This window comes from Pseudopodoces humilis, chromosome 31 (assembly GCF_049639895.1).
Source record: "Pseudopodoces humilis isolate 2021_Gansu_Grassland_sample_001 chromosome 31, ASM4963989v1, whole genome shotgun sequence".
In the NCBI taxonomy this organism is placed as follows: domain Eukaryota; kingdom Metazoa; phylum Chordata; class Aves; order Passeriformes; family Paridae; genus Pseudopodoces; species Pseudopodoces humilis.
In genome coordinates, this window is record NC_142230.1 from 2,010,707 (window position 1) to 2,032,258 (window position 21,552).

Genomic DNA, 21,552 nt, shown 5'->3' on the forward strand with positions numbered 1-21,552 from the left:
GCAACAGCCCTGGCCATGGCTAGCTCCACTCCAGACACACTGGAGGGGCCGTAGCACAACCCAGAATTAAGTGTGAGTCTCCCAGATGCTGGTATCTGACCATGGAGCCCCTCTCCTCCTGACAAAGAGCTCTCTTTTCTTGTTTGTGAGTTGCCCTTATAAACAGGTTTAAAAAAAGCTCTCAGCTTCCAGCAAGGGCTGCAGGGCTAGGCCAGGACCTGTCCCCATTCCCTGGAGTGGGGGACAGCAGCAAGGGGCAGCTGGAGGTTTGCCTGATCTCTCTACCTCACATGGCCACCTCCTCCTTCTGCCTGTGACGGTGATTGTCTCCCGTGCTCTCTCCCACCTGGCTCAGCACACGCCACTCAGCCACACCTCACCCAGTGCCCTGGAGTTTGGACCTGTCTGGTAGAGGCAGACCTGGGGCTGAGCTGGCCCTAATGCCAGCGGGGGTGGAGACACCCAGAAGGGCTCTGGGAGGGAGAAGTGCTGTGTCTGCCTGGGGCAGCTCCTGTGGGGTCCTTGGAGACCTGCCCAATGCAGGATCCTTCCCAAAGCAGGAGGTGAGAGGAGCTGGCACCTGCTTGCCAGGGCCCCGTGTCCTTTGCCCATGCTGGGCATCCACATGGCAGCTCCTGGTGCCTTCCAGGGATCCACATCAGTGCTGCAAACACGTCAACCCTGCCTGTGATGAGGCCAGGCTGGTGCTGATGTGTGTACAGGTGTGCTGGGATGAGATTGTGGGTGGGGTCCTTTCTAACATCATCCACCTGCTCGTTGTGCCAGGGCCTCCCAGACCTGCTGCCCTCTGGGGCCAGTGGCAGCGCTAGGTGTGTGTGTTGAAGAACCACACTCCCTGTTGATTTTCCTCTGGCTCGTGGGTAACCCATGGGCTGTTGTGTTGGTCAGTGGCCACAGAGTGTCGGGGATGAACAGCTGGTGTGTGTCAGCATGTGTGCAGGTAGGATTTCCACTCCCCTGTGCCTCGGGTGGGGTTTGTGTGGGTGGGAAATGTGGGTGGCTGGATGCATGGATGGCTGAGGAGCAGTGGCAGAGGATCGGTCCCCCCATTAGACAGAAGGGAGAGCAGGCCTGAGAGACACGTGAGAGCTGGATCTGTGGTCTCTGGGGAGAGGCAGCAACAGACAGGAGAGGTTGTTGGGGCATCAGGAAGCGTTTGTGGGGAGGCTGGGGGACAAAACAGATGATGCTGCCATCTCTGCTTTACCTCCGCCTTGGAAATGCCAGCAGGAGCTGGAAATGCAGATCTGGAGCAGCTGTCACTGCTGCTGTGAGGTCTCCTGCACCTCTGGAGCAGCACTTTCACCTGATGCTCCAGAGGGTATGGGGGGTGTGAGCAGGGTGGGGGCACCTCTCAGCACCTCTAGGATGGGTTTGGGTTGCATGTGCAGGGTCTCAGGTTGCCGTGAAGTAGGATAAAATCAGTTCAGGAAAGTGAGCAGTGGCTGCTCCAATTGGATGTGGCAGTGGCCCATTGGACCTGGACCCAGACCTGATACCCAGCACAGAGCCACTTGCTGTCCCCCTCAAGGAAGGCTCCCCAGGGCTGGTGCCAGCAGGTGGCAATGTGCCATGAAGCATTGTCACTGTGGCTGGGGTGAGGAGGGCAAGCACTGGGTGCTCCCACATCTTGGTGTCCCTGTGCTCTCATGGGAGCCCCATTATGTCCCTGGGGGTTCTGGGGTCAGTTTTGGGCTGTTCCTTTTTTCAGCAGGCTGGAACAAGGAGGGAGGTGAGTGGCTTGCTTGGGGGGAGGAAACGAGTTTGGGGGAGTGCTTTTGTGTCCAGCTCTGTGGTTTACTTACCCTCTCTGTGCCTCAGTTTCCCTGTGCTAGGAGGTGCTGGGACCACTCCATGCAGGCAGTCGTGGTCCTGCTGACCAGCACTTGCCCAATGGACTGGGATTGCAGTGTCCTGCAGCAGTGTGAGCCCCTGGATAGGCTGGTGGAACATGGCAGGTGTAAGTACCTGCATGCCCGGGGGTATTTCTGCTCCCACCAGATGTGCTGGGCACAAGGAGATGGGTGGCCCAGCTGTGCAGAGAGGGCAGAAGCAAGATGGGCGCTGTGAGCCAGAGGAAACCCCTGTCTGCCTCTCATCTTTTGCTTCCCCTGGTCCCCCAGCAGCCCTTGGTCACTGGTGTGGTGGTGCGTGGCTTTGCTCTGAAAGCTGTGCCGGTCCCCAGCCCTCCTGCAGCTCCAGCCGCCCCCACGTCCATACAGCTGGAGGTTTCAGTTCTGCATCTCTGCTGCCCAAGGGGAACTCAGCCAGCGAGAGTGAAACTCAGTGGCTCCAACGGTTGCGCTTGTGCCACCCCTCCGACACCCCCCATGTCCCCTAGGTCCTGGCAGGGCCAGCAGCTGCTGTTGCAACACTTGCAGCGACAGCTGTGCTGCTCTGACCTTCCCTGGAGCGTGGCTCAGCCAGCACAGAGAGTGCCTTCCAGCTCCCCTGCCCAAATCCAGGGGCTGGACTTGGTCCCGTGCTGGGACCCTTGGGAGGTGACCTGGTGGAGCAGGGTGTGAGCCCCACAATTCCTACCCTGGGACCCTTGGGAGGTGACCTGGTGGAGCAGGGTGTGAACCCCACAATTCCTACCCTGGGACCCTTGGGAGGTGACCTGGTGGAGCAGGGTATGAGCCCCACAATTCCTACCCTGGGTCTGGGGTACTTTCAGCCCAACCCCATGTGGGGTTTGGAGGAGCTCCAGTGCTGGCATTCACACCCTGCATGTTGCCCATTGCATGTGCCCCTGGCACAGCTGGCCTGTGACCAGTTCCTTGGTCATTGCTCGAGCCTCCTGTGCCACTGGAGGTGGATTTCCTCCTCCTGCTGCCCACCTGTGCCCCTTTCCACAGCCCCAGGTGCTGTGCTGCTGTGACTCTGGCACCACTGGATGATTGGGAGCTGGGGTTCCTTCAGCCTGTCCTGCCTGATGCTCCTGCTTGGAGTGAGATCTCTCTCAGTTTGTTTTCTCCCCACCTCTTGGTGTCAAGCCAGAGGAAACCCAACTGAAAAGGCTTAACAGGTCTAATTAAACTCTGGGGATATTCCCAGTGGCTGGTGCAAACTGAAGGCTGCGCCATGGCTGAGATGCTTTAGTTTCGTGGGCTGGGGAAATGGAGAAAAATGGAGAAAGTACTTTTTTTTTTTCTTTTTTAAAATTTTGTCTGCTCCTTGCTGTTGTTGGGACTCCCTGAGAGTTACATGGCACAGCTCTGGGAAATGGGGTTTGGGGCAGGAATTCATGAGCACCTGGAAGAGGAGTGGTGGGCTGGGTTGGGAGCCTGAGGTGGGGAAGTTTGGGTTTGTCATCCAAATGTTTGCAGCCCCGAGCTCGTTGCTAGAGGAAACATGAAAAAAGAGGAAGGAGAGATTGTGGTCACAGCTCTTCCCCCCCGCAATCTGCGCCTCCTTCTTGGTCTCTCCAGCTCCAAAGCTGGTTATTCTGCCCATCCATCTCCCCTTGACTTTCCAGCTGTGTGCTTGGAAGTCTCCATGGCAGCAGCCATGGATTATTTATTTGGGGTATTATATGTATATGTGATGTAGGCAGGGGTTGTATATATTTGGGATTTATATAAGTGGGAATATATACTTGGGGTTTATCAATACATATGGGAATATATATATATATATGTATTTGGTAGGTTACATCTCTGGGAATATGTGTATTTTGAGAGGGCTATGTGTATGGGAATATATATTTTGGGGGAGTTATATATGTGGGAATATATATATATGTGTTTGAGGGTGTAAGCAAAGACTGGTTGTGGCACAGGGGCTGCTAAGCATCAACTGAGCAGATATCCAGGGAAGTCACCAAAAGCCAATCCTGCACATTCTCCAGGATCTTTATGGGCAGGTTGGAGCAGTTCCCAGCATCTGCTGCCTTTGCCTTAGGCAGGTTGTGCCAGCCTAACTGCGTCAGTTAGAAATGGGGGTCCCAGGAGGTTCCCCTCATTCTCCTGCCCTCAGGAATTTTGGTTTGTTACTTGGTGAAACCAAAGCTTTGGTTTTCAAATAGCGACAGTGTTAGCACCTGCTCAGCATTTCTGTCCCAAAGCTGGACATAAAGATTGTCTTGTCTTTACCCCTTTCTCTCCCCTTCTTTTTTCACTTTGAAAGGGGAATTCACTTGACTTTGCCACCTCCATTCCTCCCCTATGTGTTTTTTTCTCCTCAGCTTACAAAATAACAGAACATTTTGAAAACATGGTACTTTCTCTCTTCCATGGGCAGCATTTCTGTGTTTATAACAAGAAAGCTTCGAAGGCACAAATGTCGTGGGGTGAGAGCTGGGAACTCCCCAGGAGCCCTGGAGGTGGCCAGTGGCCTGATCCAGCCCCAGCCCCTCAGCAGGGCCTTGCTCTCACTGCAGGTCGATTGGTCACCTTTTGAAATACTCCAGAGTTCCTGGGAGCAGTGCCAGGATATTGGCTTGGCGGGGCAAAGGACGTGCATGGAAAGACAAGGGAGCTGGCAGTGCCACTGAGTGGGGGCTTTTCTCCTTTGTACCAGCTCAAAATGTTGCAAAATGGGGACTTGGGGGTTCACTGGGGTTTGTCGGTGCTGGATGTACCATCAGGTCCAAAGGGCAGTGGCTTCTGCAGTTTGGGTGGGGCGTGAAGCAGTCGTGGAGCTGTTGGGCTGGTGAGGCTCAGGGCCATGTCACCCCATGTGTGCTGATCGTCCCTGTCCTGGGTGACACTGGGCTGCAGCCCTGCAGTGTCAGAGCTGGCTGCAGGCTGAACACCCCCAGATCACTCCTGCTCCCCCTGGAGCTCCCCACCTCGGCCTGACAAGGGGCAGCTCCTCTGCCAGACTGGGTTGCAGAGGCACTGCTGTTAGTTGTCACGATCTGGGGACTGTGGCATGGCCAAGGGCTGCGGGGGTCAGCTATGGTCCAGACATTGTCCTGGTGGGCTGTGGGAGCCAGGGACAGCTGCCAAGCACCAGCCACGGGCAGTTCTGTCAGCACAAGAGCCTGTGAGTGGTGGCTGTGCGGCTGTCCCATGGCACCGTGGGCATCCTGGAGCCTGTGGAAACAGACATTCCTGCCTTGTCTAGCGGTGTCTCCCACTGAGAGGAACCAACTCTGCTTACAGACATATGAGGCCTTGCCTGGCCACATGTCCCCCATTGCATCCTAGTGGGCTGTAGAGCTGACCCCAAGCCCCTCAAAGCAGGAGCCAGCCTGGGTGTAGACCTCGGCCACATCCTCCTCTCAGCCTAGCCTGTGGTCCCCAGTGCCCACATGGCTCTGCCATCAGCCCTGCAAGGCACTGCAGTGCTGAGACCAGCGAGAGCTGCTTGGACACCAAGAGGAGGTTCAGGTGCCCACTGAGAGACCCTTTGCATTAATCACCACTTCCCTCGTCCTGCCTGGGAGCACTTGCAAGGTGGTGCTGCTGCTGTGGGTGTCCCTGGCCCCAAGTGTTCAGCCATTGTGTAGGACACGCTGTTTTATCCAGGGAAATAAAGGAGTGCTCCTGGGTGGGGGGGTGGCAGGGTGGTCTGGGCATAATGGGTGCAAGTGTGGCAGTAGCTGGAGCCCCCCATCCTTGTCCCTGCTGCTCCCCTGTTGTGGAAGTCAGGCTCGTCTGTCTGTCCTGATGAGGGTGTCCCTGTGAGCAGGACCCCAGCCCTGTGGGGTTTCACACGGGTGCTGTGAGGTTTGAGGCTGGAGAGCTGTTCAGGGGTGTTCCCTGCGCTCGGCTCCTCAGGAGCGAGAGGAAGGTGCAGCCCTGGATGGAGCCACGCGCTCCTCGCTCCAGCCTCGTTCAGGCTGAATTTTGTAATGTCAGGAAATGAGCTGGCTGTGGGAGGGGAGGCAGCCGGGGGAGGAAGGCTGGTTTTGTGGTTGGAGCGGAGGATGAGGACGCCGGAAAGCTGAGCACAATTCCTCGCTCTGTTGCAGGTGCTGGGGGTGAGGCTGCAGCTCGGGAGCTCACGGTGCGTTTGAACAGTGGGTGCTAGCCTCTGTGCCTCAGTTTCCCTTTTGTTCAGCACCGTTCCTCTCATGGGGGTATGCTGTGGTGATGGGCTCTGCACAAGTGCCAGATGGTTGTGACCACCAGTAGATGACCGGCACAAGGCTGGCTGAAGCCACTGGGCTTTGCCCCATGGGTCCCCTCCCATCTCCCAGTGGTGAGTGGGATGAGTTTAGGAGCTGCGTTTCCTTCTGGGCCATGGCAGTTTCTCCTCAGGTAAAGCATATGTGCTGTGTGCATTCCCTGGGAAAGTGTCTGAGCAAGCGGGTCAGTGCTTTTTCTTGTGGGATGTGCATGAGAATCTTTCCAGAAAACACAAAGTTCACCTAAACTTTGAGCAACTCTCTGCCGGCTGCACTGTTGACCTGGGCCACATCCCTTGTTAATGTTAACTTTTGGTTTATGATTTGTTTCACTGCTGAGCTCTTTTTAATTTCTTTCCCTCTGGTCTCACTGGGATGCTTTCCACATTGCTTAGCCCCAGGGCTCCTGGTTCCCTGGATCCCTGCAGGTGCCTGGCCAGGTCCCACCCAGCCTGCATGGCCCTTGCAGTGATGCTAAGGATCAGGGCAGTGCAGGCTGTCCCATCAGCCAGGTCTGCAGGGGATACTGGGCTGCCCTCGCTGTTCCCTCCATCTGGCTGTGCTTGGATGGGACATGTGGAGAGTCCTGTCCTTGCCTCTGTCCCCTCAGACTGATGGCTGCTTGCTTTGTCTTTGCAGTTGGATTGAGGAGCGGTGGCTGCAGCTCATCCCTGGCAGGAGCAGAAGATGCAGGAGGCTGTGTAGCAGGTATGGGGGAAATCCCAAACTCTGGGTCCTGCCTTCCCTTTGGGTTTGCTTGGCCACGTGTGTCTCCCCTGCTGCAGGCTGGGAGCAAGCAGAGGCTCCCATCTTCCCCTTCACTTCCCCATCTGGCACAGCTCTGATGGCTCCCAGCCGTAGCCACAGCACTGATTTGGGGCTTTTTGGGTGTTTTGCAACACAGCCCCATGTACCAGTGCAATGGAGGGTTTTCCTGCCCTGTTTTCTCCTGGTGTGGACAAGACTTGTGGCCAAACCTGCTGTTATTTTGTCCCTTGCATTCCTCTGAAATAAGGTGCTGCTGGGAGAGGGCCTCATGTCCAGGTTTTCTTCCTTTTCAACCTTCTTGGCCTGTTTATTGCTTTTCCAGTAAATGTTTGTGTCTCCTGTGTCTGCAGTGAGGTTGTGGTACAGACACCACCGCGGGCTGGTTTATGAGGGCTCTATGATTTCATGTAATGCATCTTCTGTACCTGAGAGTTAAATCAATAGAAGGAAAGACTTAAAAATAATATGCCCCCAGCTCCTGAACGGAGGGGGCTCTGTCACGACTGCTTAGTGAGCAGTTTTCTGGGGTTGTGGTGGCTTTTAGTGCTGAAGAGGGAGCAGGTAATTTATTCGGAGGCCTGGTGGTGGGAGATGGGGGTAGCATCACTGCGTCCTCTGCAAGGTCAACACCAAGGGCTTCATCTGGTGATGGAAACCAAGAGCAGCTCCCCAGGCTGAGGAGTGCAGCAGAAGGGCCCTGCTGTGTCTCAGTGGTGCTTGGTGTGTGCCAGCGATGGGCCATGGTGTGCCAGAGGACAGGAGGGTTGGAGGGCTCGGCTGGGTCCGTCCTGCTGTGGCCGAGCTGGCTGCTCCAGGAGTGTTCTGGGGGCTGATGTGGGACCAGCTCTGATCCACTTGCTCTGGGCACAAAGGAATACGAGCTAAGGGGCACGTGTTTCTGCGTGCTGAATGATTACTGGGAGTGTTGGGGTGATGGCTGTGGGTGCTGTGGGGTGTGTGTGGGGGCTCCCAAACACCACGGTCCCAATGGACTGCGTGCGTTCGCTCCCCCAGCCCGGATGCTGGTGGGTGGTGGCAGGACCTCTCAGCAGCTGCGTTCTCCCCCACATCCCTGCTTGCTGCTGGAGACACGATTGCCCAGCTCTGCCAGCTCCGTCCTGACCAGTGACAACGGCTCCTTGTTTCTTAGTTCCCACAAGTTCTTGGGTTTTGGGTTGGCAGTGTCCTCCTGCAAAGCCCTGGCACTGCCACTGGTGCCAGCACAGAGTTGTGAGCGGGGAGGAGCAATTTAGTGATTTCTGCAACTGCAGAACTGCTCGCTCCAAGGAGCAGCTCAGCAAGTGGTGCTCTTGGGGAGGAGGATTTTGAAAAGCATCTCTGGGGACTGCTTTAAGACTTGTCCCCTCTGCTCTGCTGGTGACAGGAGCTGAGCAATTAGAGGAGCAATATCGACCCTGCCTCGGAAGCGTGTGACGGCCGGCACCGGGCGATTTAATCGCAGTGAAGCCACGTCCTCGCGTCCTGGACGTGCAGCATCGCTGCCTGCGATCAATAGGCATTTTGTCTGAGGCCAGCCCCATTTGAGGCAAACCAGGCAAATCTTCTTCTGTGACAGAAGGCTCTTCTAGGGCCGGTGACCTTAATTGAATCGACTCTTTCGTGTCCTGAAGACGGTCACATTGTCTTGCCATGCTCGGTAAATCATGTGTCCGTCCCTGCGTGCAGGGTCTGTGCCGCCCTGCTTCTCTCCTGGTGAGATTTTTGCAACCTGAGGCTGATTTCCAGCTGCTTGGGAAGAGCCCTTGGCTCACCAGGTCTGTTCCTCTGCTGTCTGAGGCCTTGCCTGTGTTCTCTTGAACGTTCACTGGCAACTGGAGTTTGCAACTTCCAGGCTCCCACCGTGCTTGAGGTGTGAGTGTGCCACCTCACCTGGCTCTTTGCATCTGCCAAGATCCTCCCGGTCTCCAGGGAGAGCCTGTAAAATCCAGCCAGTGGGTGCTCTGAAACCAGACCCCCACTCTGGACCCTTTTGGATATGGAGTACTGAACTTGGTAAAGCAGTGGGTTCCTGCTGTGCTTGCCGCAGCTGAAATGTGGCCGAGCTGCTGGAGGTCACCTTTCTAGTCCCTGTGGAGCCGGGTGGCCTTCTCTGGTCATGGCTCTGCCCTGCGCTTTGGGTTCTGAGCTCATCCGCTATTTTACCACTGGCGGGGAAAAAAAAATGTCTTCAAAGCCCTTTTCCCTTGGGGAAAAGCCAGCTCGGTCAGAAACGTCCGCGCAGAAATGTCATCTGACCCAGCAGCTGGCTGCCGCCTCCCGGGGGTCCTGCGGCGTGCGCTGCCCGTGTCCCAGCCCCGGCTCCGGGCTCCGGGGAAGCGAGTCCGGGCTCTGCTTCTGGCCAGCTCTGGCCTCTCCCTTCCCCCCGCAGGCTCCACCGCCCCCTCCTGCCTCCGCATCTGTCTCCGCCGTGCGCCCCCATCGCGGTTTTGGGGGGGCTCGGGGGCCTGGGCAGCGGTGCCGGGGATGGCAGCTCCATCCTGCGCTTCCTCCCGGCGCAGCAGCCCTGGAGAAGGACGCAGCCACCCTGTCTCCTGTAAGTACCTCTCACTCTTTCCACTGGAGAGTTAAAATTAGCAACTTCTTTTTTTAAAGCAGGCGTCGCTTTAAACCTCGCCAGCCCAACTGGGTTTCCTTTTATTTCCCCCCCTCCCCCGGCTCCTTTTCTCTTGATTTTTTTTAATTTTGTTGTTATTGTTCAACGCGTGCATGCACTTTTCTCCTTTTTTATTTCTTTATTTATTTTCTATTTCTTTTTCCCCCCCTCCTTCTTTTCGTTCCTTCCTATTTTAAACACGGGTGACGCTGCAGTGTCGGTGCGGAGTTTGGAGCCAAATAAACAGCCCGGCTCTCCCCCACCCCGATCGCCTTACAGAGCCCGGGGCCGGAGCCCAGCGCCGAATTTAGCCCCTTATCTATTGTCAGCCTCCGTGCCCGGCGCTGCTCTGCCGGGGGTGCTGCCCCGGACCCCCTTGTTGCTCCTGACACAGATCCTCCCTGTGAGTTTGCCGCTTGTTGTTTTTCCCTCTCCTTTGTGTTCGTGGTAAAGCACAGAAGTGCCCGTAAATCAGGACCCGTTGCTTTTTTTTGTGCCAGGGCTGGGTGGGGAGGGAGGGAGAGTGGGGTCTGAGTGATGTGGGACTCCCATGCTGGAGAGAGGGGGAAACTGAGGCACAGAGGGGGACATGGCTTCCTGATGGGGAGTGGGTGAGCTGGGATTTCCTCTTTTTAGAACCAAAACAAACACAGACCAGGAAGGAAAAGGCAGCAGGCACGGGCTCAGATGCAGGATCAGAGCCTGTCCCGGTGGATAAATCCCTTTGGGAAGCTTGTGCCCACAGTCCCCCGTGGCAGGGACGGTTCCCAGGCGTGACGTGAGGCTGCAGGGTGCCAGTGCCAGCACGGTGCCATGGCCAGAGCTCTGCTGCGCTCGGACGGGATGGGGCCAGCAGCTGGAAGTGGACGTCCCAGGCCGGATCTGCGAAAGCAAACAGGAAGGCGAATGGGGAGCAGCCGCTGTGTTTACTCAGAGGTTATTTATTGTGGTTCCTCAGAGGTTGGGACTGGGGACTTTTAACACCTTCCTGCTTGGTGCTGGATCCTTTTGGCCAGGGCTGGATGCCTGGCAGGAGCTTGTGGCCACACCAGAGGTGAGCCAGGTACCAGGCACTGGGTGTCAGGCCAAGTGTTACACTGGGGCTCTCTGTCCAGTTCCTTCTCTTCCTTTGACTCTTTCCTGAATGTTTGCTTTGCTCTGGAGCCCGGGGTGGACGTGTTGGGGATGGATGTGGTGGGGCTGGGACTGGTGCTGAGCTTCCTGTGTTGTTGAGTGCTTGACCAGTGCTTTCATCCTAGAAAAATCTTTTTCCATTTGATTTTTTTCAGGGTTTTTATGCTGTTGCTGCTTTGGGGTAACAGTTAATAATGCTGATGATCTTCATATCCATGTCTGTGAAAATGGAGGCCCATAGGAAGGGGATGTTTCAGAAGTGCTTTAGTGTTTCCCTCCCAAGGCGTGTGCTGCCCTAGCTCTGATGCTCATGGATCAGGCTGGAGGATAAACTTTGTGTGTGCTTCGGGTTAAACCCAGCCCTTTACCCATTGCTGGGAGTGGGTGAGGTGGGTTCTTCCCTCTGCTTGACTTGGAGGGACTTGTCACAAGGTGCTTTTCTTTGTTGTGGAAACCTCTGTAGGGTCCCAAGGTTTGTGCTTTTGGAACTGAGTGGCTGCCCTCAGTACTGCCCAAGGCAACAACAGCTGCAGAGCCTTTTCTTCCTCCTCCTCCTCTTTTGACCAAAAGAGGCTACTCCCAACCCATGTGGGCTACTTTTTATTGATACATTTTTACATCCCCACCCTTCAGCAAAAATTGTGAATGGAATATTTTCATTTCTTTCTACAAACTCATGCCTCACTTTTTTCTCACCCCGTCTTTGCATGGGGAGTATTGGCAGAAGAACTGTGGTATTTGATTTTCTTCCCTTTTCCAAGAGGAATTGTGACTGGTGTTTATTCCTGTACTCATAATGACTCTTATCTGCCCTCAGGGTCCATCTCCTCTGTGCTGCAGGAGCATCCCAGCAGCTTTTCTGCCATCCCTTTGATAATGTGGCTGGGAACCATGACAAGCCCTTGGCCTGAGCTATGGCTGTGTGCTGGTGACGCTCTGGCACGGGATTTCGGGTGTGCCAGACCCAGGATGTAGTAGTGCTTTGGGAAAGTGCCAAATGTTGGCCTTTTCGACAGTGTCTGGGCATCCCCACTGCTCTCCTGAGCATCACCTCCATGCTTTGCTGGGATGTCCTTGAGGGACGTGTGGGCAACATCCGCATCCCCAGGGCTGGCCAAAATCATCACCCCTTGGCACGTGGCTTCTGGTGCAGCCACAGAGGAGGGCTGGGGACCCCCACCACCTCAATTCCCCTTGCTGAAACACAGAGTTTGGCCTTAAAAAAACCCCTTTTAAGACAGAATGCTGTTCCTGGAGGATGGGATGGGCTCTGGATGAATCTGTCTCAGGAGGAGCCGCCATCCAGGTCTGAAGTGGCTGCAGTGGCATTGGCAGAAGCCCTGGCCTCACTGCGGTGGCTCAGCCGGTGCCGGGGAGCAGGAGGACAGGATTTGTGTGCCTGGGACAAGAATGTGCATCCTGTGAGTGAGCAGCAACAGCTGAGAACCAGCTGTCCTGGTGGATTTGAGCTGCCTGATGAGCTGGGGCCAGATTCTTACCCCGCTGGCTCATTGGCATGTGGCTCAGCATGCGTGTGGGTACAAGCTGTGGCTGAGCTGGGGAGCGAGGTCAGGTCCTGGCTGATGGCAAAGGCTTTGTGGCACAGGGGGAATCCTCTGTCCCAGCAGCCCTGAGTGTCGTGCTGGGGATGAGGGACCTTGAACTGGTTTGTGTCTCTCCCTGGCTTTGGCTGCAGCAGCTCTGGGCTCCCTGGGATGCCCTGCTTGGGCTCTGGATAGCAGAGTGCTGTTGGTGGCTGATGTTATTTATGTGCTGGGTTGGAGACACTGTGTTTTCAAGGCAGCGCAGGGGAAGGGGAAGTTAAACCCGTCTTTGCCATGTGGCATCTTGTCCCGGTTCCTCCTGTTTGCTGAGAGCGAGTTGGGCTGGGGTTCGGTGGCAGCCAGACCATGTCTGTGCCTCTTGGTGGGCTTTGGTGGCTCCTCCTCAGCTGTAGATCTTGGGGCCAAGGGACAGGTTCTCATGCCCAGGGCCTTGATCTCTGGTTTTGATGCTTTTACTGTCCCAAATAACTAATGCTAGGTTTGGGCCTTTGTTTCCTTTATTAAATGAAATAATGATGTCTGGTGCTGAGCTTCCAGCATGGCAGTGTGCTTCAAGCACGAGCCTGTGGCTATGGACCAAAGTGGGTTTTGGGGAATGTGTAAAGATGGGTGGGCATGCCCACCTCTGGGAAAGGCAGATGGCCAGGATGACATTTTTTGTGGCTTTGTTTCCAGGCTGGAAGTGCCAACAGTAGGTTGGAGCTATGGTGGTGGAGTCAGAGCACTGGGATGGAGGCAGGAGCGTGGTCCTGCCTGGTCCTCTTGGTGTTGCCTGGATTTTTTCCATCCATCTCTCCAAGGGACTCTTCTAGTGAGCTCTGCTATGGCATCACCATCACAATAATTAGTTAAGACAAGTTAAGATCTTTTGCTTCTTCAGCTGGCCAAGTGGAGCTGGTGACCACCATCGCCTTCCCAGCAATGGGAAGCTCCTGACTTCACTAGCTCCTTTGCACCCCAGATGAGTGTGGGACCCTGCAGCCCCAGGGGAACCTGGTGCTTCCTTCCCAGGAGCTCAAGGCATGTAAACCCTGCTGGAGAGTGTGGCATGGGACAGTGCAGGAGCAGCATCTGCCTCCTTTGGACCCCAGGGAAGAGGTGGCTGCCTTGGCCGTGGATGTGGTCAGCAGTCAGTAGATGCAAATCAAATCAGCAGCCCCATGACTTTGGGCACCACAGCTGTTACCAGTCCTTGGGGGTGCAAAACCAACAAAGCAGTGATTGTGGGAGGCTGGTTTGAAGGATCTTGGTGGCCCTTGGGAAAGGGCTGGGCCTTTGGGAATGGCGCTGCTGGGGTTGTGCACTGGGAGGGCGGATTGTGCTCAGGGGCTGAGTTCTGTGGTGGCACCGGGGACCTCTGACCTCTCAATAGCCCTGGTTCCCAGGCTGAACCCACACTGGAGGGTCTGCAGAGCTGCTCTGGGGTGTCCCTTCCTGGGTGGGGATGGGGCACAGAGTCGCTGATCATGTGTCTGGGCTGGGGATGAGCTGGAGATGAGGCTGGGAGAGCTGAGGCTGTTCAGCCTGAAGAGGGGAAAGCTCCAGGGAGACCTTAGAGATCCTTCCAGTGCCTAAAGGGGCTTCAAGGGAGCTGGAGAGGGGCTTTGGGCCTGGATGGGGAGGGACAAGGGCCTGGAATGACAGGACAAGAGGGAATGGCTTCCCACTGCCAGCAGGCAGGTTTAGATGGGATATTGACAGGAAATTGTTCCCTGTGAGGGTGGGGAGGCCCTGGCACAGGCTGCCCAGAGAAGCTGCGGCTGCCCCTTCCCTGGAATTGTTCAAGACCAGGTTGGATGGGGTTTGGAGCAACCTGGGACAGAGGTTGGAATGAGTTTTAAATTTCCTTCCAACCCATCCTTTCCAAACCATTCTAGGATTTCATGAGTTGTGCCATGGTGCCCTTGGGCAAAGGGTATTAGTCCTCTGCTGCAGAGGACATATCCCCAGTCCCCATCCCATTGACACGGGAGGGAGCAGCAGAGTTTCCCCTGGGACAGTTTCACTCTCAGCCATGTCCTGTGGGGCTGCTGTGGATTTCCACTGCTCCCATGATTGGCCTGGAGCAGCAGTTGAGTCTCATGGAATTCCCCTGAGTAAAACCCACCAGGAGGAGAGAGCTGTCGCCTCTGCTACTGGAGGAAATCCCATCCCCTTCGTGGAGTGCCCCTACATTCCCAGCAGGGAGGACTTTGTCCTGATGCTGCTGAGCTGCCCCTGGGAGCCCCACTGGGTCCCAGTGCTGGAATTCTGCTCCCTGTGCTGGAGTTGAAGGCAGTGATTGTCCCCCTTGGGGCAGTTGTGTTTTGGGACACCCAAGTCATCAATGTCCTTGATGGCCACAGTGGTGATCCACAGTGAGGGTCCTGGCTGGGCTGCACTGGGCCACGGGTGCACCCTCAGGATGGGAGAGTGAATGTTAATGTTAATGTTGGGATGCTGCTGTACGGTTCACTGAGAGAGAAAAGCCCTCAAAGTGAAACATTTGCTGCCGTTGGGCGCTGAGACTTTTCCTGGCCTCACATCCCCCCCACCCCAGAGCGGGAGGCAGCTCCGTGGGGAGCAGAACTGGATGGCCCCAAAAACTGGAGCCATGTCCACCCCCTCCATGCCTCCCCTTTCGTCCCTGTGGCCTCAGCAGCAGCGAAAGTCCCCAGTGTGGGGCTGGTTTGGGGTTGAGAGCTGCTCCTGCTCCCCACCAGTGCGGGGTCGGCTGTCACAGCCTCCTGATTTGCTGAGTGCAGGATCCGACCCCAAATTCAGCTCCCTCTCCTTCTCGCTCTTTTTTTTTAATGAGTCAACCTCTCATCTGTCATATTAAACCTCCTCATTACCAGGTATCTAAATTTTGCTCTGACAATAGTGACAGGGGAAGCTGCGATCTCATTGCCACGGCGCGGGGCTCCGGGGAGCTGGCAGGTGGTTATTTCATGCCCTGCAGGGAGCCGTGGGGGTGGGCAGTGGAGCTGGATAATGGGCTCTTGCTTCCCATCATTTAGAAAACCTCACTTAGTGCAGAGGGAAGAATTACCCCCAGTCTCTGACTCTGGAGCTGGTGATAGAGAGCATGGGGGAAGGGGCAACAGCTTTGGGGGTCTGGCTGCTCCTCCCTGGGCACGGAGGGTGGATTGGGATGAGAGTGGTTGGGGATGGAGGGTAAACAGGGCTGAAGGATGGGTGAGGATGAAAGGAGATGAGGATAGATGGGGATGGAGGATGGATGGGGCTGGAGATGGCACAGGGCTGCCCTGTGCCAGCAGTTGGTACCAGCAGGGGAAGGGGATGCTGTGCACATACTGGGGAGCCCCCGGGGCAGGCAGGCTTCCCAGCCTGGGTCTGCACATCTGGGGAAGCTGCTGAGCCACCTGGGAGACCACAGGTTCAGGATGGTGGATGACCCCTGCTGTGAGGATGCCACCACCAAGGTCACTGCTCAAGGTCGTGAGGCTTTTCTGGCAGCTGCGTCAGCCTTGTTGCTGTTCTCAGGGTGCTCTGAAGGTCACTTGAGCAGGGAACTGTCCAAGCCCTCCTGTTTAACACCAAGCCCTGCAGCCACTTGTTCCTGCAGGTCCCTCCCTGTAGCATCTCCAGGAGAGAGGAGCAGCTGCCTCTCTGGGAAGCCAGGTGGTGTGAGGGGCTGCAAGTCCCTGCTTGTCCTGGTCCTGCAGGCTTTTCCTTCCTGAAACCGTGTCCTTACCTTGGCTGAGGGTTCCCTGGTTGACTTTTGCACAGCACCAAGCAGGGCTGTGGGTTTGCCAGTGACTTTGCCTGGAGCTCCTGCCCAGCCTCCTTTCTTTGTGTTCCCTCCAGCCTCTGCTGTCTTTGGCCATGCTGGCAGTGCAGAGAAGGTCACCAGCTGTACCTGCTGTCCCCCTGCCTCTGCAGAACACATCCCCAGTCTGAGATGTGCATGTTCCTATGCAGCTGGATGTGACAGCATCCCTGGCTACATGTGGATGTGTTCCTGCCATGAAACTGGGATTTGGGGTGTAGGGCACCAGGGTTCCTGCTTTGGGTGCTGCCTCCAGTTCTTGTGCTGATGTTGGGACTGTCATCCTTTCTTGTTGTGTTGTCTGACTCCACTAGCACAGAAATTGCAGGGGGAGAGATCAACCCCAGTTTAATAATCTCCCCTAAATCCTTTCATTCACCCACACCTTGTACAGCAAACACCACTTCTCCAGCGTTGTGCCAGGGCTGTGCTTGTCCTCAGCCTCTGCCGGGCTTGGCACAGTGCGAGGTTTTGTTACAGCTCAGCAGAGCTGGTTGCACTGTTGGCATCTGCTTTTCTTCAGAGAGTGCCTGAATCTGGGTCAGGAATATATGTGTGTCTTTCAAATTCCTTGGGGGCCTGACTGAATCCAGCTTCACTCCTGCTTCCCTGAGATTCCAAGGTTTTCACCTGCAGCTGGCAGGATTGATTCCCCCCTGCAGGCAGGAGCTGAGTGCTGGTTTGGCTGCCCATCCCAGGGAAATTGGGACCCTGAGGTGGGTGTCAGATGTGCAGGAGGGATGGCAGCTCAGCACTGGGTTGGCACCTGCCTGGTGAGTGAGATTTGGCCCCAGGCAGGGTCAAGCAGCTGTGTTTCTGAGCAGCAGGTTTGCTCTGGAGCCATGTTTCAGCCACCTTCCTCTCCCCTCCCCCTGCCTGCATCTGGAGGTTCGACACAGGAACCCAGATAGCATCATCCTGAAACCAGAATAGAAGCTTTGGAGGAGACTCAAGCATGTTTGTGCGGTTTTTATCTCGGTTTGGAGATAAAGAGGTGCTAAACAATGCTAAGCTGGCAGGTTGGGAGTCCCTCACGGTGGGTGCTGTGGGGCTGGGGACTCACTGGCACCTGCCCTTGCTGCCTGCTGTCCTGCCAAGGACATCCCCACGTGGGTGCAGCATCCCTCCTGGGTGCCCCATTCCCCTGCCAGCACTGCCCCCCATCCCACAGCAGAGCAGGGGTGACAGCCAGCACTGTGCCACTGGCTTTGCCAGAGAGGAAGGACAACATTAACATGAATACTGGCACTGTGTTTTAGGGAAGGGGGCTTTGCAAAAGAGAAGGAAGTCAGTCCTGCTGATCCAGAAACCACACAGAAGGAAACTAAAAGTCCTTGGTGTCAGCATGGAGGATATGTTAAAAAAACAATTAACTCACAAAAGGCAGCAAGAAAGGAAACAGGAAGGCAAGAACTGCAGTTAAACCGGCGGGTTCAAGAGGTGACTTGAGCTAAATCCATGTCCTTCAGGGATGGGATCCAGCCCTGGGCATGGGCAGGGAAGGACCTGGAGTGACAGAACAAGGCTTCCCACTGCCAGAGGGCCGGGATAGATGGGATACTGGGAAGAAATTTATCCCTGTGAGTGGGTGACCGAGAGGTGGGATGAGATGTCCAGTCCAGGCTATTCTACAGTTCTGTAGCACCCTGCACATTGTACCCCACGTGCCCACTGGTTGTGTGCTGAAGCTCCCTTGCAATGACCTTTTTCCCCACAGAGAAGCTGCAAGACTGGGACATGTTACTGCTGTCATTTCTGTATGTGAATAAACCTGACACCCCCAAAGTGTGTTTGGGCTTGGGTCTGTGAATTCAGTCGTGTCAAGTGCCCTGGTCCTATCTTTGGGGGTGGATAGTGGTGGGGAGGACACTCCCTTTGCTCTCAGCCAGCCCCTTGACTTGATGGAGCCTGGTAAGGAAAAACACATCTTGGGGAGCATTCTGCAGATCTTGGGTAAAGGATGGGCTGGTCCCACAGCGAGAGGTGCCTGGGGGAAGCAGTTGCTGGGCTGGGCTGGGCTGGGCTGTGATCTGCCATACCTGTCACCTGCATTTCTCCCTTCAAACTGGGACTTTCTGTGCCTCCATAAGACGAGGGAAGCGTTTTTCTTCTTTTCCCAGCCTCCAAATGTCCTTTGAACCTCCTCTTGCAGGTTTCCTTGCAGCCAAGCCATTGCACTGGACCTGTTTTGGGGATGGAGATCAGGAAAACGTCCCTTGAACTTGTGCCATGTCGAACCCATCCCAATTTTGCTGTCACTTGTATCGCTGGCTCTGCCGTGTGTTCCTGCACACGGAATGGATTGGGGAGCATGGTGCCACATGCTGGGAAAAGCAAAGAGCTCCAAAGGAAAATACATTTTTGGAAAGGATGCATTTATTTGCCTTTATTTATCTTCCTAAAGCTTTCAGATTAATCTTTTTGATCTTCCCTCTGCAGCTGCATGGCCAAGGTTTGGTTTCTTTCAGCTGACATTGTGCTGAGAGCACACGGCTTTGCAAGGCGGGTGTTAAGGAAGGGCAGCTGAATTTCTTCGCCCTGGAGAGGGGCGGTGTTTCAAGCTAACTTTAGTAAGGAAAGACTAAAAAGGGATGCAATAAAAGTATATTAAAAATAGCAAATGGCTGTAGAAAGTGGATGTAAGACTCTCAGTGTCCCTGCTCGTGCCAAGAGAAGCGTGGGGCCGTTCAGTTGGAATGGAAAAGTGACAAGTTATGGAGCAGCGCAGAGCACCCCGCTGCCGTGCAAAGCAAAGGTGAAACGACTTAGAAGTAGGTGAAATAGATCAGAAATTTGTACAGTAGATAAAAAAAATTCAGAAAAAAAGACTTTAAAGAGATACTGTCTCCTTTCTGTCCCCAGCTCTTGGAGCTGGGGATTCAGCCCCCCCCCAATTCCTTGTTTTGTAAAAACATCTCCCAGCTGAGATTCCTCTGCGCTTTTTCTTTCTTCCCCCATTTGCAAAATGCTAACTCTGCTCTCTCGCCTGTCTCTCCAATTTGGAGCAATTTACTGGGAGCCGGGGATGAATTACTCAGCACAGAGTTAACCAGCACCTGCTCGGAGTTAATTGGCATGTGTGCTAATTGCCGTGATAGTCACACTTGTGCGAGCGGAGCGCAGGGAGGGGGAAGCGGGCGCTGGCGGCTGCCTCCATCCCAGAGCTCCTCGCTGCCGAATTCCCTGATCCTTCGTGAGATTCCTGGGAGTGGAAGAGGGTCAGGGTGGCTTTTTTGCAGTGAGACACCTGTCATTTGCTTTCCAGTGGATTTGAAGGTCCCTTTCCATGCCCTTGGACCCTCTTTGTTGGGGTGTAGTAGCTGGGATGCTTGGCAGTTTCCTTGGAAAACGAGGCTCAGCAGAAAGAAAGAAGCTGCTGTCTGAGAAGGAGGAGATGATGATTTAATGAGTGGGGTTATTGTATATAAAATCATTTGAGACCCTGAAAGTTAGAGGTTATTTAGGGGCTCAGCTCCTCGTTGCAGTCCTGTGCTCTGGGTGCTTGTCTCTGTAGGAGTTTGAGGGTTTAAATTCCACCTGATCACAGAGGAAGGTCGTGGGTGATCTTGGTGCCTCGGTCTGGGCAATCAGGGAGCCAAAGCAATTTGGTGGTAAAGGAGAGGGAGCTCCAGGGGCTGAGGGGATGTTTCTGGGTTGGGGCCAAGCCTCAGCAGCAGTGCCAGCAAGAAGGACAGGAGAGATGAAGGCGGCTCTCCAGGTTTCTTGCTCTTCCAGCTGCTGTTCAGAAACTCGAGCCAGTGGTTGTACTTTCTGAAACAGGCACCTGGGCAGGAAACATGAAAATACCTGGGTTTAAAAATATGGTGGGGGAAAAAGCCCAGCCTAAAAATAAATAATGTGCTCTTCTCCATCCCTCCTCTTCACCCCATCCAGGGGTGGCCTTCCCCATGGGGTGTTTGTTTTCCTTCTCAGGCAGGATAGAGGGGTCAAGAGCATCACATGGCAGCTCCTTTTCTCCCCATGATGACGAGCAGAATCCTGTTAAGTCACTTTTTTCCTGTGGAAAACTTTATCCAGCAGCATGAGCAAAGCCTGAGGCTGGGACAGTGATCCAACCAAGGTGCTGAGAGTGAAGAGTCAGGATTCAGAGCAGCAGGAGGAACCTGGTTTGGTGGTTGAAAAAGGGGATTTGGTTTGAAACACTTGGGGTATGTTTGTGGCCTGGGGAGGGGAATGTGGCTTGAATTCCACTGCTCCATGCAAGAAATGCCAGCTCGTGTGGAGCTGAGGGCAGGGATGAGCAGCACCAGGGTTTTTTCCTCATCCCTACAAACATCCCATCTCCTCAAGCACTGTGGAGCTTTTGGCTGCCATAGCATCCTGTGAACAAGCCCTGCAATGAAATTGTGTTAAAATATGTTTCCTTTCACTCAGTTTAAATTTACTGCCCGTTGTTCTCCAGTGTTTATTGTTGCTTCTGGAGAGTTCCTCTCTGGTTTGGACAGTAAATCCGCTGTCTTTCAGAGGGTTTCTCTGTCCAAGAGCTGCAGCACACGGAAAGAATTAGCATCTTGCCCTGAGTCTGCTTGTGGAGCTGTTGCTACTTTGTGCTGCTGCTGGTGGTTTTGAAGATGCTGAAGGTGAATATTTTTCAGCCAGTTTAGAGAAAAGGCAACTCCAAAGGGAAAAGTGGCAAAGCAAACCTAACAAAAGGTTCCTCCTCTTCCAAAGTTTCTCTGTGTGTGCAAAATCCTTTCCTTGGTTCCAAGGCTTTGGGCTCCTGTGTGGGCTCACAGGGAGGGAAATACCGAGCGGACACTCCAGGTAGATGAAATTAAAATCCTCATTTTCCTTTTGGCTCTTCCTGTATCACTGACCTTTGAGGGATACTCACATGGTGCAAGCTGGAGCAGTGATGCTCTGAAACTGGTGGTGCTATAGAACTGGCCATGCTCTGGGACCTATTTTTTTCAGAGCTTCCCACAGTGGGATGGGGAGCAGCAGCCAAAGTGCCTCTGGCACTGGCCCAGTGTTCCCTGTGGTGACAGTGCTCCTCACAGCTGCATGGTTGCTCCTATTTGCTGCTGGGAGGGAAACATGCACCTTTTTTGGTAAATAATGATTCAAGAATTAAATGTCATCCCTTTATGGTCTGTCCTTGCCAAGAGTCTTACTGGTGGACTTTATGTGTAAAATATCCAGGTTTTGCTGCCCTTTGTCTCTCTGATCTTCTTCCTGGCCTCCCCATGCCTCACTCTCCCTGGAGGGCAAACTGGGGATGTCGAGATGGGGAAAAGGGCTCCTTGAATTTGCACTGAAACCACAGAATATGATGCATGATGAATAACTTTACCCCCCTAAAAAAGCAGAGAGAAAGATTGACTCAAATGACTCAGTGAACCCCAAAAACAAGTGTGGGAGTGAGACCATTAGGGCTTGTTCGTTGTTGGAGCATGGTCTGATGAGGAGGCGAAGGATGGGGAAGGTCTTCAGCAGGGTCTGGGGGCACTCTGGGGTGGGACAGGAGCAGGAGGAACTTGGTCAGGTTGGCTGTGGCTGCTGCTTTGAATTTGGGATGATGGTTTGGGAGAAAAAGCTTTGGGGTTTTTTTATGCTTTTTGTAACAAGACCGAGGGCTGGG

General features: G+C 54.7%; 1 protein-coding gene across 11 annotated transcripts in view; it reads left to right on the plus strand.

Annotated features, from left to right (window-relative positions):
• The window catches only part of MEF2D (myocyte enhancer factor 2D), an 80,775-nt gene that overhangs the window by 18,921 nt on the left and 40,302 nt on the right, over positions 1-21,552 (plus strand). For 6 of the 11 annotated variants that reach the window (XM_014260919.2, XM_014260921.2, XM_005532287.3 and 3 more), the window contains exon 2: positions 6,737-6,805. The gene's annotated coding sequence lies outside the window, so the exon portion shown is untranslated. Of the gene's footprint in view, positions 1-838; positions 962-5,941; positions 5,977-6,054; positions 6,231-6,736; positions 6,806-9,397; positions 9,420-9,817; positions 9,883-21,552 lie in introns of those variants that run through there. The other 5 variants (XM_088068633.1, XM_088068635.1, XM_088068634.1 and 2 more) reach the window with 5 other exon arrangements.